Here is a 15,028-nt window from a genome sequence, read left to right as displayed (position 1 = left end):
GCTTGTTATCCACTGGAACAAATGCAGTCTGTCCAAGTACATTTTCCTGGACATTTTTGAAATTTTTGGAAACTTAGAAAAAAGACAGACTTTAATAAACTCAGTATTTGTTGCTTTGTGCCTCCTCTGGGATTTATTTCCTTTTTAGCCAATTTGTATTCACTCTATGCAAGATGCTTAGGGACATTTTGTCATTCAATATTGCATAATGCTGTGTTTCTTCTTCCTGGAGATAGTGACCAGCAGGTGACTGTGCTGTGGTGTTCCCTACTGGGGGAGAAAGGTATCATATTATGGCTAGAACTCGGGGAATACACATTGTAGAAGATGAGGATTGGAATACTGGGAGGAAAGGGGGCATGTTTGATATGTCTGTATAAAACCGACAAAAGAAGGTACGTTTCTGTTCTAATTTGTATGCTAGAACATTAAGGAACCTGCACCCTGAATCCAGTCCTGATTGTCCTGAGTGGGGAGAGAGATGTCCAAGCATTGGACAGGAACCTGGAGATCAAATGGATCTAGCATTAAATGATGATTGCAGTTATATTTAAGCAGACCCTCACAATCAAATACTATTTAATGTATAAATAACTATTTATATTTCTTTTTATCTTTATTTCCCTGGGAGCTGCTCTCTGTGTCCATTCAGAGTCCTCAGGATTCCTTCTCCTTCAATTTTTTCCTCTGCTCTATCAGTCCCATGCACACACATACATGAAACTGAAAGGTCATAAATTTCAAAGCAGGGTACATTGGTTTTCCAATGAGCTGTGAATCTCAAACAGATTTTTCTGCAGATTTTTCTGATTTTTCTTCATTCTCCTTCATCTTCAGAGTAAGTGTGGCAATTCTCAGGCCAAAGTGGAGAGAGATGGGAGTCAGAAAGATCTTGATAAGAAAAGCTGGTTGCAATCTTAACTACAGAGAGGTTAGCGCCTCTCCATAATAAGAGACTGGACAAAAGCCTTAGAGCCAACCAACTGCTGACTTTGAAAAAGCTCATATCTGGATAGAGAACTTTGAAGCTCATGCCCCTCACTGTTTATGATTTGTTTGTCTGCTAAACACAAAGCACTGTGTTCACTTGTTAAAAGGAGCTTTGACATAGAAGGCTAGAGGGCGGAGGCCTCTCCTAGGATTATCTAATGTAAGAAATGTATCAAACAGAAAATGATGGCACGGAGGTTATACAGGGTAGAAAATCTATCCCAGCCATTTAGAAAATGTGGTTCAAAAGTTTTACTTTTGCATGAATGGCCTGAAATATTTTCACCTGCAATTGCAAATATAATGTGTATTGACCCTAGACAGCTTCGCAAGGATTATTTATCTGTCATCAACGTAGAATAAAACTTTGGAACTGAATATATATAACAGAAAACATCTGTTTTGGCATTTTGCAATTGCAACATACAGCAGTGGGAAAGTGTGCTTGTCGAACTAGTGTTTCCCAGGTAAATGGGTCCTCACAGACCAACATTTTTTGGGGAAATCTTTGGCTTTAATGGCTACAATAGCCTTGTAAGTTCATCTTTTCTGTTTTTCTCAATCATCTGTTTAATTGTTTGTAGGAAATAGAAATCTGCCAGAAACACACTACTAGTACTAGTAAATGTATATGGGAACAACACCCTCATATGCACTCAGAGTAAAATGCCAGTCCCAAGCAATATGAAATGCAAGGCTAGATTCTTCAGGGACTAAAAACAATGTCTTTCCACACACAGGCAGCTACTTCAAATTTAATACAGATTGGTTGGGAAAGCCAAAAGCTACTGCCATCTGATGCTTATTTAGTAGCCAAAATGAGTGATTAGTCCTATTTCTAGTGTACAGATGTCCATAGCTCAACTGCAACTTGATTCCAAGCTTTCAACTGGCATAGAGATTGATCTATCCCCTCCCCATTAGAGGCTGTCCCTACAAGTAATTTGAGCCACATTGCTGGACCAGCGGTGGGGAAGATTACACTACTGCTGCCCTTTCTTGTCTGTCAGGGGGATAAACAAAGAACTTCATCCTTCAAGGTTGACATTGTGGCACCTTGGACCAGAATTAACCATTAAAACAAAAGAAAAATCCACTGTCCAAAACCCCCAAACCAACACTGCTTAAACTGGTGTTACTGTGGATGTGATATCACTTGTTTGGAAGAATAGACTAGTAAACCACCACCATTCAACTGTGTGAATTTCTCACTGAGTTGTCAAAGAAATAATCGTAGTGGAGTAGAAGTTCATCTTATGTAAAAGGAAAGGTAAGCAAGCATAAGGCCTCAACCTTTTTCCACTGAAGTCAGTGGCTGAATTTCCACTAGTTTAGGTAGGAGCATGAGGTCTGTAGCTTAAGTCAGCTTAATGAAAGAGGAGGTATCCTATGTCCAATCTGTATCAAAACATCTTGACATAGCTTTGAGATGGATAGAATCAGAGGTAATAAGTAGGGAGGGGCACGTGTGCCTTCCCAGAGTTGCTGCTTGGCTTATACTGAGCATACTCTCACTAATTAAGCATGCTCAGTAACATCTGTTGAAGCTGCTGACGTCCCTCTTCCCCCCACTATCGGCAGGTATGGGTCTGTCTCTGAATCAGTGTATTCTGCGAGCAGAAGGAAAGCAGCTGTAAGGTACTGAATTAAGGAGATGCACTAATACTAAGACATAAGTGCTGGAGCAATAAGTAAGAACCTGATCCAAAGCCTGTTTAAGTGACTGGAAAGACTCTCATTGGCTTCAGTGGGTTTTGGATCAGATTTTCTCTGCACAATGTCTCTGTCGTTAGAGCTTCTGCTGCTGTTCCACCTCCTCAGCACATAGTGACTATCAACTGATTCACTCTGATACATATTTCCTTTAAATAAATGTGTCATATTTCGGTCAGTCTATTCTCACAGCTTCTTTAGATATGGTCTCTTCCTCCTAGTGTGTATTAATAGTTAACTGCAAACTCTGGTTGGCATGTTAGGAGCTGATTGTTGTATCCATCATTAGAAAGTTAATTTTCCGTGGATTTGATCTATAACTTCTACTACAGTAATTTGGGGATTTTCAATGTAACTGTTCCTTGGGAGGCCACCTCTGCTGATGTGCTCAATAATCCCTTCATGTACAGTACTTGTTTTCAGAAAGAATCCCAGACTTTTACAGTGGCGAATGTTCCAACTTGCTAATGACAGATTAGAAGGTTTATTCTAGTTAATAACAACAAAGCTGCCCTCCAAAGGATGTGAGATGTTTGTTTAATGATTACACAGACTTGCAAATCAAAGCTGCAGTTTGTGTTTAAGCAAGGATCTCAGTCTTAAGCAAGGATCATCAGTTGTTAGCTGATGATGAATGCCCTCTGCACAAAGGTAGAATGTTGGAAGGATGCCAAAAAACATTTGGGAAAAAAGTTTGGTTTAAAAATTTTTCTTATTGTCTTTTGACAATAAATGATTTCTTGGAACGTGTCCAAGACATCACACAGTAATGCTGGGGAGGAAGCAGAGGGGAAAATATCACTTTTTGGGTTATGTGGGTTCATTCATCTTGTTCGTGCACCAGGACAAACTGGACATGCCTAAAGGGGCTGGAAAACAGGCCCCTTGAAAGGCTACAATGGTGGGTGATAGACATTTATGCCTTCAGTTTAATGAGATTGTGGACAATTTTCCATGCTGTGGTAAGAGATTTCAGACAGCGGGTGAGATCATGAGCTGGAGTACATTGGCATCGCTTTACTGAGGTCAAGGCAGCTACATCGATTTATCCCTGCTGAGGATCTGGTCCAGGGAATAGGCCCGATTACACTGTGTGATTTGAGTAATTACACTGGGGGATTAGCTAATTATACATTGGTCTATGTCTACACTGCAATTAAATACCTGAGGCTCGCCCACGTCAGCTGACTTGTGTTGTGGGGGCTGTAAAACATTCTGTGTAGACATTTGGGCTCAGGCCCAAGCTCTGGGACCCCACAAGAGGGGAGGGCCACAGAGTCCAGGCTCCAGCCCAAGCATCTACACCACTATTTTACAGCCCCGTGAGTCTGAGTCAGTTGACACGGGCCAGCCACAGCTGCAGGACAGACATTCCCCAAAATTCACCCTCTCCTGTGATTTTGGTTTTATGAACAAAAAGGGCAAATCTAAAACAATAGCAACTCCACCCTAAGCCTTTTCCCTTGGCTGGGCTGCTTCTAGCATTCCTTTGATTTGGATATACCTGTGCCAGACCCTAACGGTCTTTCTTTGCTTGAGGATTAGCCCTTCCTCTTACATTTACTCAGGGTGGAGACTAATGAGCCACACCTTGCACTGAGTGGGTCAGCTGCTATTACCTTTCAGCTCCCTACAGAGCTCTAGCACTTGCTAACAAGTTGAGGCATCAGTAGAACCCTGCCACCCAGTTACAAGTGCCTTGTGGTCCTTCTTTTAAAATATACTATTATAAATGAGAAACCACCTGTTCCTCCCACTTCCAGCTTGCAAGCTGGTGTCTTAATTTAAATGTGAAGAAAACCTCACTGCAGATTTTTTTGCTGGGGGAGGGAGAGAGGCAGACAGACAATTTACTCCTTCTATCGGATGATTCTTCGTGGTTTCAATATCCTTTTAGGCATGAGTCATACATCTAAATATTCAAGGTCCCCCTTGACCATCTCTAGGCTAAGCCTATGAGCCTCTTCTCTGTATTTACCCTTCTTGAGCCTTCTGCTGCTTTTTGATAGCTCAGTCGCTTTCCTCCCAAACTCAATCTCATCCTTAGGCTTTTATAAGTCTGGACTCTAGCTTTGCCAGGTTGGGACAGCTCATTTTAATCTCATAAAAATGGGTCGGCTTTTCTTACACGGATTTTTTTAAACACTGAAGCTACCCAACCATGGCTGAATGCTTTGAGTAGCAGCTGAAATGCTGCTGGGCTTAAGAGCCAGTCTGACTCTTCTAACCAGCCAGGAGGCATAGCCAATCAGGCAGCCTACTGCAGACCAGTTGCACTTGTTAGGTTGCCATGAATATACATGATTGTGATATAAGAAAAGTCTATAGAAGGAATAAGGAGAATTCACACTAGAACTCCTGTAATCCAGGCAAATAAATAATCAGTCCAGAGCTTGGGGCTGAGTCTGCTCTCTGCTGCTCTTATACTGCTATACCTCTATTTACTTCAGTGGAGTTACTCCTGATTTAGGCCCCAGTTCAGCAAAGCAACTTAAGCTTGTGCTTATCATTAAACAAGTGCTGAATTTCATCTCTGTTCAACAAAGTACTTGAGCACATGCTTCAAGAGTTATACAGGAGGTCAGACTAGATGGTCATAATGGTCCATTATGATTTCTGAATCTATGGAAGGGCTTCATTTGGAAAAGATGAGCCTTCAGAAGCTGGCCAAATCCAAAGTAGTTTTCTGTCCTTCAAAGGAAAGGTATGCCTCTGACTTCCACTTAATCACCTCCAAGATGTAATTCACAATATAGTAAGATCATGGTTCTGTTAGACACTGATCATTCAACTAGAGGTACATCAGTGGATCTGTGTAACTTTTCAAGAAAACAGATAATTTATCAAAAGCTCCTCCCCCCCAAATTTGAATATGCCCACAACATGTCCGAAGTTGATTTCCCCCTCCCTGCTCCCTATTTTCCATTATTTTCACTGGCAGCTTGATACTGGAATGTGTTCCAAGGAAAACTTTTGAAACATAACATAAAATGTTAAATGTTAACGGGGGGGGGGGGGGAAGAGGAAGGTGACTGAGCCAAAAAGGATGTGGAAATAGCCAGATCACGCGTTGTCCCAGAAAAAGTGAACTAGTTAACGTACCCTGTCTCTGCTCCATACACAATACAGCAAGCAGGTTCCTCGTTTACTCACAAAGAAAGAGTGAGCCAACTAGAGTGGAAATACTCATAATCACATAGACAATGATACTGAATGCGTGCAACAGCACACTTCCCTATCAATAGGGTCAACAAGGACATGACACAGATACACTTCTATTACCTTAGATTAAAATTCTACGAATGAAAATTACCTCATGTTTTTTAGTGGGGATTTTTCTTTTGGTAGTATCTAATTGTTTTTAGTATGTATTCATTTATAAGGTACCTATGGGTAAATTTGGCCCTCAGATTTGTATGCACAACCCACACTGAAGTCACGGGGAACTGTGTACATGTATCTAATGGCAGAAATTGGCCCTTAAACATTTTGATACTTGGGAAAATTATCTCATAATGCAAAACACTAACTGACAAAGTCATGTGGGAAACAGTGTAATGTAAATGCTGATTTAGATCGTGAGCTGTTTGGGGTAGGGACTGTCTTTTTTTCTGTGTTTGTACAGCAACTAGCACAGAGGGACCTTGGTCCATGACTAGGGCTCCTAGGTGCTATGGCAATACACATAATAATAAATAATAAAGCTAGACATACCAGGCCTGATCCAAAGCCCAGTGAAGTCAATGGGAATTAGGACTTCACTAGGAAAAAATATTCATAAGCATTTTTATGAATTCTTTAGTGCCACAACCATCTTTGAAATAGATGTTGGTTTAGGTTTAAACTAGGGTTTGGCCTTCCCTACCGCAGAAAACTTTGAGAGATTTTGAGTATGAACTGGGATGGTGGGGAGGGAAGGGGTACAATGGGGCCCAGGCAGGACCACTCTTTCCTCCAGGACAATTCCCCCAACCAAAAACTGTGCAGTGGAGACCCCTGACATTGGAGGCACTAGGACCCAAGTGGTGTCTCCCCACCCTTGTGGACTCAGGAGAAAGCTGCAGAGAGGAGCCAGCCAGAGACTCCAGCTGGTAGGAGCAGAAGCAGCCAAACCAGGGATCTTTGGATATACAGAGAACTTTCTACAGTTCTGACTGGACTTTCTATGTCCTGTGCTGATTGGCTGGCTGTTTGCTCCAACCTTTCCCTTCCCTCTGTCTCTTCCCCTCTGCTTCATGCCACACCTGCCCCTCTTCACCTCTTCTTCCCTGCTTCCTTCATCCCCCTTCCCCTTCCCTTCTCTTTCCATTTAGCTGATTCCCTCCTAACTAAAACGTTTCCCAGAAATATATCATGGGACTAATCTGCCGTTTGCTGCCATCATATTGTTCACTCTGTTTGTGTGTTCTACCCCTCCCCCCACTCTTGTATATTTAGATTGTATGCTTTTGGGGGCAGGGACCATCTACTACTGCTTGTACAGTGCCTAGCACTCTGGGGCCCAGCTCTTGGTTGGCCCTCGGGCACAACTGTAATAAACATGGGTATTAATAATATGGGGAGATCTGTCCAGTCATTTGGTTATTCAGCCTGCCCCAAGCAGCCATTTTCTCTCACTTGTGGAAGCTGTGTCCCTGAGAGCAAAACTATGGGAGCAAAGTTGCTGGGAGCAAAGTGCACGTCATTGGGGCTGTCACTCCTAAACTGCACCCTCTGGGACATACATGCAGGGGAATCTGACTCGTGTATTGCTGCTTCAGGGACGTTCCAAGTGGCAGGGAAGTTCAGCTTAAGCACAGCTATGAAGTTCAAGGTATCCATGTAAATATGTAAAAATGCTGTTACTGCTCTAATAGGAAATTTAAAAACACAAGATGTTCAGTAAATGCTAGAGATCTTAAAGAGCTATTTTGCCTTCATTTTGGTATTGCTACAGCTGTAATGCAAGAAATACAGTAACCAGACCTGATGAAGAGCTATTCTCAGTTGCTGAATTTTTTGGTTGCCAAATTTCATGTAGATTTACATTGCCTTTTGGCAAAGGCTGAGATCTGAAATGCCATTTCCCCATGGCAGGCAAATCCAAATTCCCCTCCCCACAAACATTTCCAAAGCCATGGGTTGTTTAGATAGCAACTTCTATGTATCTTAGGAACTGTAATTTGTTCGGTCTGTCCATCTCTGTTCTGTACCATGGAGAGGGTAATACATCCTGTCAAGCTGTCCTGCCATGCCACCAGAGCCTAGGTACAACTTCAGGGCAGACTGTTAGGAAACAGGGCACAAACCCCAAATTGGGTGTGACTTCTATACTTAAGTTTCACCAACCAATCATCAAATATAAATGCCTCACACACTATAACAGCCTTAACATGGAGTCACAGACAGTCCTCATATGGGTACTCCAATCTGTCTTGCCACTGAGGCAAGCGTGCCTTTGTGATAGATGGTCCCTTATACCAAAGATCTCAGCAGTGTTGAGGTTACTTCCAGTCCCAAAGGACTAGTCACTTACCAGAGGCCAACTGCACCTAAGATTTCAAACCAAAGACAACACCTGTAGCCAATCCTATAATAAACTATCTAAAGATTTATTTTATAGGAAAAGGAAATGAGTTATTTACAAAGCTAAAGGTAGACGTATATACACAGAAAGGAGTTCCAGTCTTAAGTTTCAAAAAGTAGTAGAAGCTTCTATGATAAGCAAGCTCTATATGTCCGTTAGGGCTAACCCAGGCTAAGCACTGGGAATCATTTGATTATGCTCAGTAATCCTTGCCTTTCTGATGTTCCACATAATTCATCTGGTGTTGATGGGCCTTCTTTGTCTGGCAGCACATAACGAGTATTCCACATTCGTTAATGCTTCTTTTATGTCTGGTGATTTACATAGTTACAGAGGCTTACAATGCAAATGCTCAAATATTCCCTTGCAAGATGGGATACAGATGTAAGCGAGATTAATGCACGCAGTAATTTACAAGCATTCGGTAAAAGCCTAAACACTAAGTACATTTTTATAACTCTAATACCTATTTTACCAATACTAACACACAGGTGAACCAGACTGATTGCAGCTGTGTGTTTGTCAGTATCCAAATGAGGCCTGGGGAACCTTGGCATAAACTAGCACCTGGTTTTCTGCCACCAGACACCCCTTCAAAAGCAGTGAATTTTCACAAGCTGGAGAGGACATATAGTCTTATTTTTATATACATAAAATTGCTCCTTTTCAATCAAATGTCAGACACGCCAAAACAAACACGTTAAGTGTTATGGATTATAGGCATTATTTTATTTAGGCGTCTCCTCCTTTTGTTCCATCCAGGGTGAGGTATGGATCTCTTACATTTCCTTAATAGACTCCATACATAGGGTGTTTACAGGCTATTAAGCAACTCTAAAGACATACATCTGTATAGCGCAAACCCTGGCGAAAGGATGCTTAGTGGGCAGGGGTTGAGTTTGTAGTTCCTTGTGAATTGTACAGATTATGGGGCTGTTTTTTACTGAACTCACTCAATTCCATGTTATGCACTGGAGGAAAAAAATAGACACAGCTGGAGCTGGGTGCACTGTACAAAATGTAACGGTGGAGATTTTGTTATCTGGATACATCTTGTAAACACGTCACACAGCTCTCACTCCTGCCTACAGTTCCAGTTATTGCCAGCGTTAATAGAGGGACATAAATAATTTCCCCTTGTTTACACTAAGCTTGAGACAGAGCATCTGTTGTACTTTAGATTATGTCAGCGCTGTGTTGAGATGAGGTCCCCCTCCAAGCATCTCTCAGCAGACATTGAGAACTGTGATGTATTTCTTTTTATAAACAGCCCCAGCTTCCAGAGGCTAGTGAATGTCTTACTAGAATCACGGGCTTTTCAATGATTGCTGTAAAGGACCTCTCATTTGTTTAATGCAGCAGCCCTTCCTACTCTTGCCCAAGAGCATCTTGTGGGCTGGAACCTACCAGGGGATTTCCTAATTGGGAGCATCCCTTCAAGAAGGCCTCGGTGTCCTCCACAATGGATGGATCAAGCAGAGGCAGCTCTCAGCAGTGGAAGGAGGATGGGGCTGACTAGCCAAGTGTTTCCTGCTCCCAAACTCCATAAAGCCAGGATTTTAGGGCTATGTGCCTCTCCCCACAGCAAGTAGTGTTATGGGCAGTGCCTTCAGAGCCGTGGAGGCCCTAGTGATGTCAGCAGTTTCAAACTCTGAGAGCTGTTTTGTAGGATGGTCCTGGAGTCTCCAGGAATTATAGATTCATCTTTAATTAAAGATAATGTCATGTGATGAAACCTCCAGGAATTCGTCCAACCAAAGTTGGTAACTCTGAGTCAGGGGTAGGTGATGGGAAGGGTAGAGTGGCACCTTCACAGCCTCAGAACTCAATGACATAAATATTGTCCTGCCAGGAGTGCAGGGGATTGGACTAGATGACCTCTCGAGGTCCCGTCTAGCTCTATGATTAAGATATTAGACATGCACATTCTTAAGGGCTAGTTCTGAAGTCACACTGGCTTTTCATTGACTTCAGTGGGATTACTCCTGATGTACACCATTGTAATATCAGAATCAAATCCTTAGATGCTCCAACTACCCCATCACATTAACTGGAAGTAAATCCTAACGTTTGTTATGCTGCTCACAAACAAAAACACAGAGATCCTTTAGGAATCATAGCTTTGTAACATTGGTGCTAGGAAACCATGGACCCCTCACCTGGAGGGAAAAGGAAAGATAGCAGCAGAGTGGCTGAGGCTTTGCTGGTAGAACTGGGTGGGAAATTGATTTCTTGTGCCATGAAAATACTGATACATTGAAAAAATCCTGAACTGGGATGAATAGTAAAAACTTCATTTTTTGCTCACCAAAAATTCCAATTTTTTTTTGTTTTGAATCAGTCAAAACATTTTTGCTTTGACTCATTTTTGAAGAGTTTCATTTTGATTTTGACCATCTTTAACCTTTTGTGAAGTTTAAATTTACTAACACTTTCAAACTAAAAATCACTGACTCAGAAAATACAGAAATTTTGTTTTGAAAATTTTGAAACAAGGCATTTCCCCCATTCTGACACTCTCCCCCTGTCCCTCTCCTTCCCCCCAAAGAATTTTTTTAGTCTGGAGATTTATTCACTGCAACTGGCCCTGTTTTGTGAACAGTTTTGGTTTTGACCAAATCAGTATTTTTGGCGAAACAAAAAAACCCAAAAAACAGTTTGTCCAAAAAATCATGACCAGCTGTGGTTGGCAGGTGTTTCCACAATAGGAAAGGGCCGCTTAAGCATCACTGCAGCTTTGGGGGAGGAGACAGGCGCAGAACAGCACATATCCTGCTTCCCCTTTAAAAGGAGGGGAGAAAGGAGCAGAGCTGTGGAACCACTGCGCTCCTTTTCTGAAGGGGAGTGAGAACAAGGAGCAGAACAGCCAAGGTGAAGAAGAGTTGTTGCGAGGCCAGGGGCTGGAGGACATTGAAATATAGCCCTAGCCTGCAGCTGCAGTGACACCTTTCCTTGATGCGCTCTTTATCTTGTTTACAGCAATTTTCATTACACTCAGCACTGACATGAAAAGATGCGTGGTAGAAATTTCCCAAGAAGCTGAGGATTTGTAAAGTTAGCAGGGCCCCTTTTCACACCAATGTGTTTTACAGACAGAGGGCCAAATTCTCTGTGCTGCTACACCAGCTTTATGCTGCTGTAACTCCATTGAAACATGGTGTAACTACACGCAACCCTATTTTACACCCACCACAGGTGTGGGGTAGGGTGGCGGCTGATTGGTACCAGCAGCACTGCCCAATGGTGTGTTTTCGGACTGAAAGAGAGGGCAACAAAAATGATTAGGGGGCTGGAGCACATGATTTATGAAAGGCTGAGGGAACTGGGATTATTTAGTCTGCAGAAGAGAAGAGTGAGGGGGGATTTGATAGCTGCTTTCAACTACCTGAAAGGGGGTTCCAAAGAGGATGGATCTAGACTGTTCTCAGTGGTAGCAGGTGACAGAACGAGGAGTAATGATCTCAAGTTGCAGTGGGGGAGGTTTAGCTTGGATATTAGGAAAACCTTTTTCACTAGGAGGGTGTGAAGCACTCAAATGGGTTACTGAGGGAGGTAGTGGAATCTCCTTCCTTAGACTGGTTTCAGAGTAGCAGCCGTGTTAGTCTGTATTTGCAAAAAGAAAAGGAGTACTTGTGGCACCTTAGAGACTAACCCATTTATTTGAGCATAAGCTTTCGTGAGCTACAGCTCACTTCATCGGATGCATCGGAAAGCTTATGCTCAAATAAATGGGTTAGTCTCTAAGGTGCCACAAGTACTCCTTTTCTCCTTCCTTAGAGGTTTTTAAGGTCAGGCTTGACAAAGCCCTGGCTGGGATGATTTAATTGGGTATTGGTCCTGCTTTGAGCAGGGGGTTGGGCTAGATGACCTCCTGAGGTCCCTTCCAACCCTGATATTCTATGATTCTATGAATGTACCCAAACTGAAGTCACACAGGGAACATGAGTTAGGAAGGCAGAATACAAGTGCCTGAGTTTGAATTTAGCCAGGCTATAAGGGCTACTATTTCTATATTAAGTATCTTCTGGTAACAAGGTAATTTCTTTTAAAAAGTGGGCTTTAGTGAGTATTCTGAATGTTAAATCCAACAGCAGTCTGTTGGTCTCTTAAATCTCACTCTGATTTGAAAACCAAATTCAAAAATGTTAACGACTCAGTAAAATATGACACAGAGCATTCTGTAGACATTTTCAGGCAATGTTAGACACCTGACCACTTCATAAATCCTCTTTATGCATTTTATTCACGTAGCAACTTGCTTTGGGGCATCGTTAATCAAGCAGCTGGAATTCATGCAAGGTGGAATGGGAAAAGAGGTGAATTTAAAAAAGAAAAAAGGCTTATTCTAGAATAATAAAAGAACTCCTTTTATGTCTCCCAGAAGATGCCTCACAAACTGCCTTTGTGTCATCAGTGTTAAGATAATACAGATGGTTTTGTTTTCCAGATGTCAGTCCAGATGGTTTGTTTTTGCCAAATAGCTGGCAAGTTTCAGGTATGGGGTGAATGAGCCTTTCACAAATGTTTGCTTAGGTGGCCAGGAGTTTCAGGCAGTTACTTAAGTAACTGTGCAGGGGATGGAGGCTCTGTGAAATTTCTCCACCATTGGACATATTTGTGTCTCCTTAGGTCATGGTCCCCATGTCAGTCACATAGGCTTTTACTGCTGCCAGCTGTGCACATTCCACTGCAGGATGTATGGGGGCACCAGACCTGTGATAGAATATTGTCAAGAGGTTATCGCCTTGTGGGGCCAAGATGACTTGACCTCCCCAGAATTGATGGTAAGGGACAAAAGGAAGCCAGAGAATGCAGCAGTTCTGAAAATGCAGGTGCATTGGTATTTATTGTACCACAATTTTACACCCATTCTATTTTTAGTCCCAGATTCTATAAGATCTGCATGCTCCATGTTTCTCAAGTGCCATTAGAGTCCTTTTCCTTCCAGGAACCCAAAGTTCAAGTTGTTAAAGGGAGGCAGGCCCAGTATGTGCCCAAATTCTCCCTTGGTCAGTACTTTCCTTTCCAAGAGTCGGCCCTGCTCCTGGGCCCCATTCTAGCCTTCCTGGTTTACTGGCCAGTCTCCACCCACCCAGCTTTCACCAGGCCATTCTTCAGAAAACAACAACAGTACCCTTCTAGAAGCAGAAATCTCCCTCTATCCCCTTTGGAATGAGGTGGCTCTTCCTTATAGAGGCCCCAGACCACTCCCACCAGTCTGAGGGTATTTTGGTTGGGTTTCCCCTGCCCCCATGTGACAGTTCAGTCTAACTCTTAACCACTAGTGTCATGTTCACAACAAAACTAGCTGACTCTTATGGGAAATTACTATGGCTATAGTTAACTCATGCAATTAACTAAAAAAAATTAGTCACGATTAATTTTGCACTGTTAAACAATAGACTACAAATTGAAATTTATTAAATATTTTTAATGTTTTCAAATATATTGATTTCTTTTACAACACAGAATACAAAGTGCACAGTGCTCACTTGATCTTATTATTTTTGATTACAAATATTTGCACTGTAAAATTGATAAACAAAAGAAATAGTATTTTTCAATTCACCTCATACAAGTACTGTAGTGCAATCTCTTTATCATGAAAGTGTAACTTACAAATGTAGATTTTTTTTTTACATAACTGCACTCAAAACTTCAGCGCCTACAAGTCCACTCAGTCCTACTTCTTGTTTAGCCAATCGCTAAGACAAACAAGTTTGTTTACATTTATGGGAGATACTGCTGCCTGCTTCTTATTTACAATGTCACCTGAAAGTGAGAACAGGCGTTTGCATGGCACTTTTGTAGCTGGTATTGCAAGGTATTTACATGCCAGATATGCTAACCATTTGCATGCCCCTTCATGCTTCGGCCAGCATTCCAGAGGACATGCTTGCATGCGGATGATGCATAAAAAAATAATGTGCTAATTAAATTTGTGACTGAACTCCTTGGGGGAGAATTGGTTGTCTCCTGCTCTGTTTTACCCCTCATTCTGCCATATATTTCATGTTGTAGCTGTCTCGGATGATGACCCAGCACATGTTTGTTTTAAGAACATTTTCACACCAGATTTGACAAAATGCAAAGAAGGTACCGATGTGAAATTTCTAAAAATAGTTAGAGGACTTGACCCAAGGTTTAAGAATCTGAAGTACCTTCCAAAATCTGAGGGACAAGGTGTGTAACATGCTTTCAGAAGTCTTAAAAGAGCAACACTCTGATGCGGAAACTACAGAACCCAAACGACCCAGAAAAGAAAATCAACTTTCTGCTGGTGGCATCTGACTCAGATGATGAAAACGAACATGCCTCAGTCTGGTCTGCTTTGGATCATTATCAAGCAGAACCCATCATTAGAATGGACGTATAGCCTCTGGAATGGTGGTTGAAGCTTGAAGGGACATATGAGTCTTTAGCGCATCAGGCACGTGAATAGCTTACGACGCCAGCTACAACAGTGGCATGTGAATGCCAATTCTCACTTTCAGGTGACATTGTAAACAAGAAGCGGGTAACATTATCTCCTGCAAATTATAACCAAACTTGTTTGTCTGAGTGATTGGCTGAACAAGAAGTAGGACTGAGTGGACTTGTAGGCTCAAAAGTTTTACATTGTTCTATTTCTGAATGCAGTTTTTTGTACATAATTCTACATTTGTAAGTTCAACTTTCATGACAAAGAGATTGCACAACAGTACTTGTATTACTGCGAACAGCAGAGAGGCCAACAGAGGGAGTTTGGCTGGGAAGAGC

General features: G+C 42.1%; 1 long non-coding RNA gene across 1 annotated transcript in view; it reads right to left on the bottom strand.

The window, feature by feature from the left end:
* Window positions 1–15,028, bottom strand: part of LOC311518953 — a 74,910-nt gene that overhangs the window by 3,262 nt on the left and 56,620 nt on the right. The window lies entirely within an intron of this gene.

Source organism: Lepidochelys olivacea, assembly GCF_965140295.1.
Source record: "Lepidochelys olivacea isolate rLepOli2 genome assembly, chromosome: 3".
NCBI lineage: Eukaryota > Metazoa > Chordata > Testudines > Cheloniidae > Lepidochelys > Lepidochelys olivacea.
Note: the sequence above shows the minus strand (reverse complement) of the source record. Positions and strands in the feature narration are given on the sequence as shown.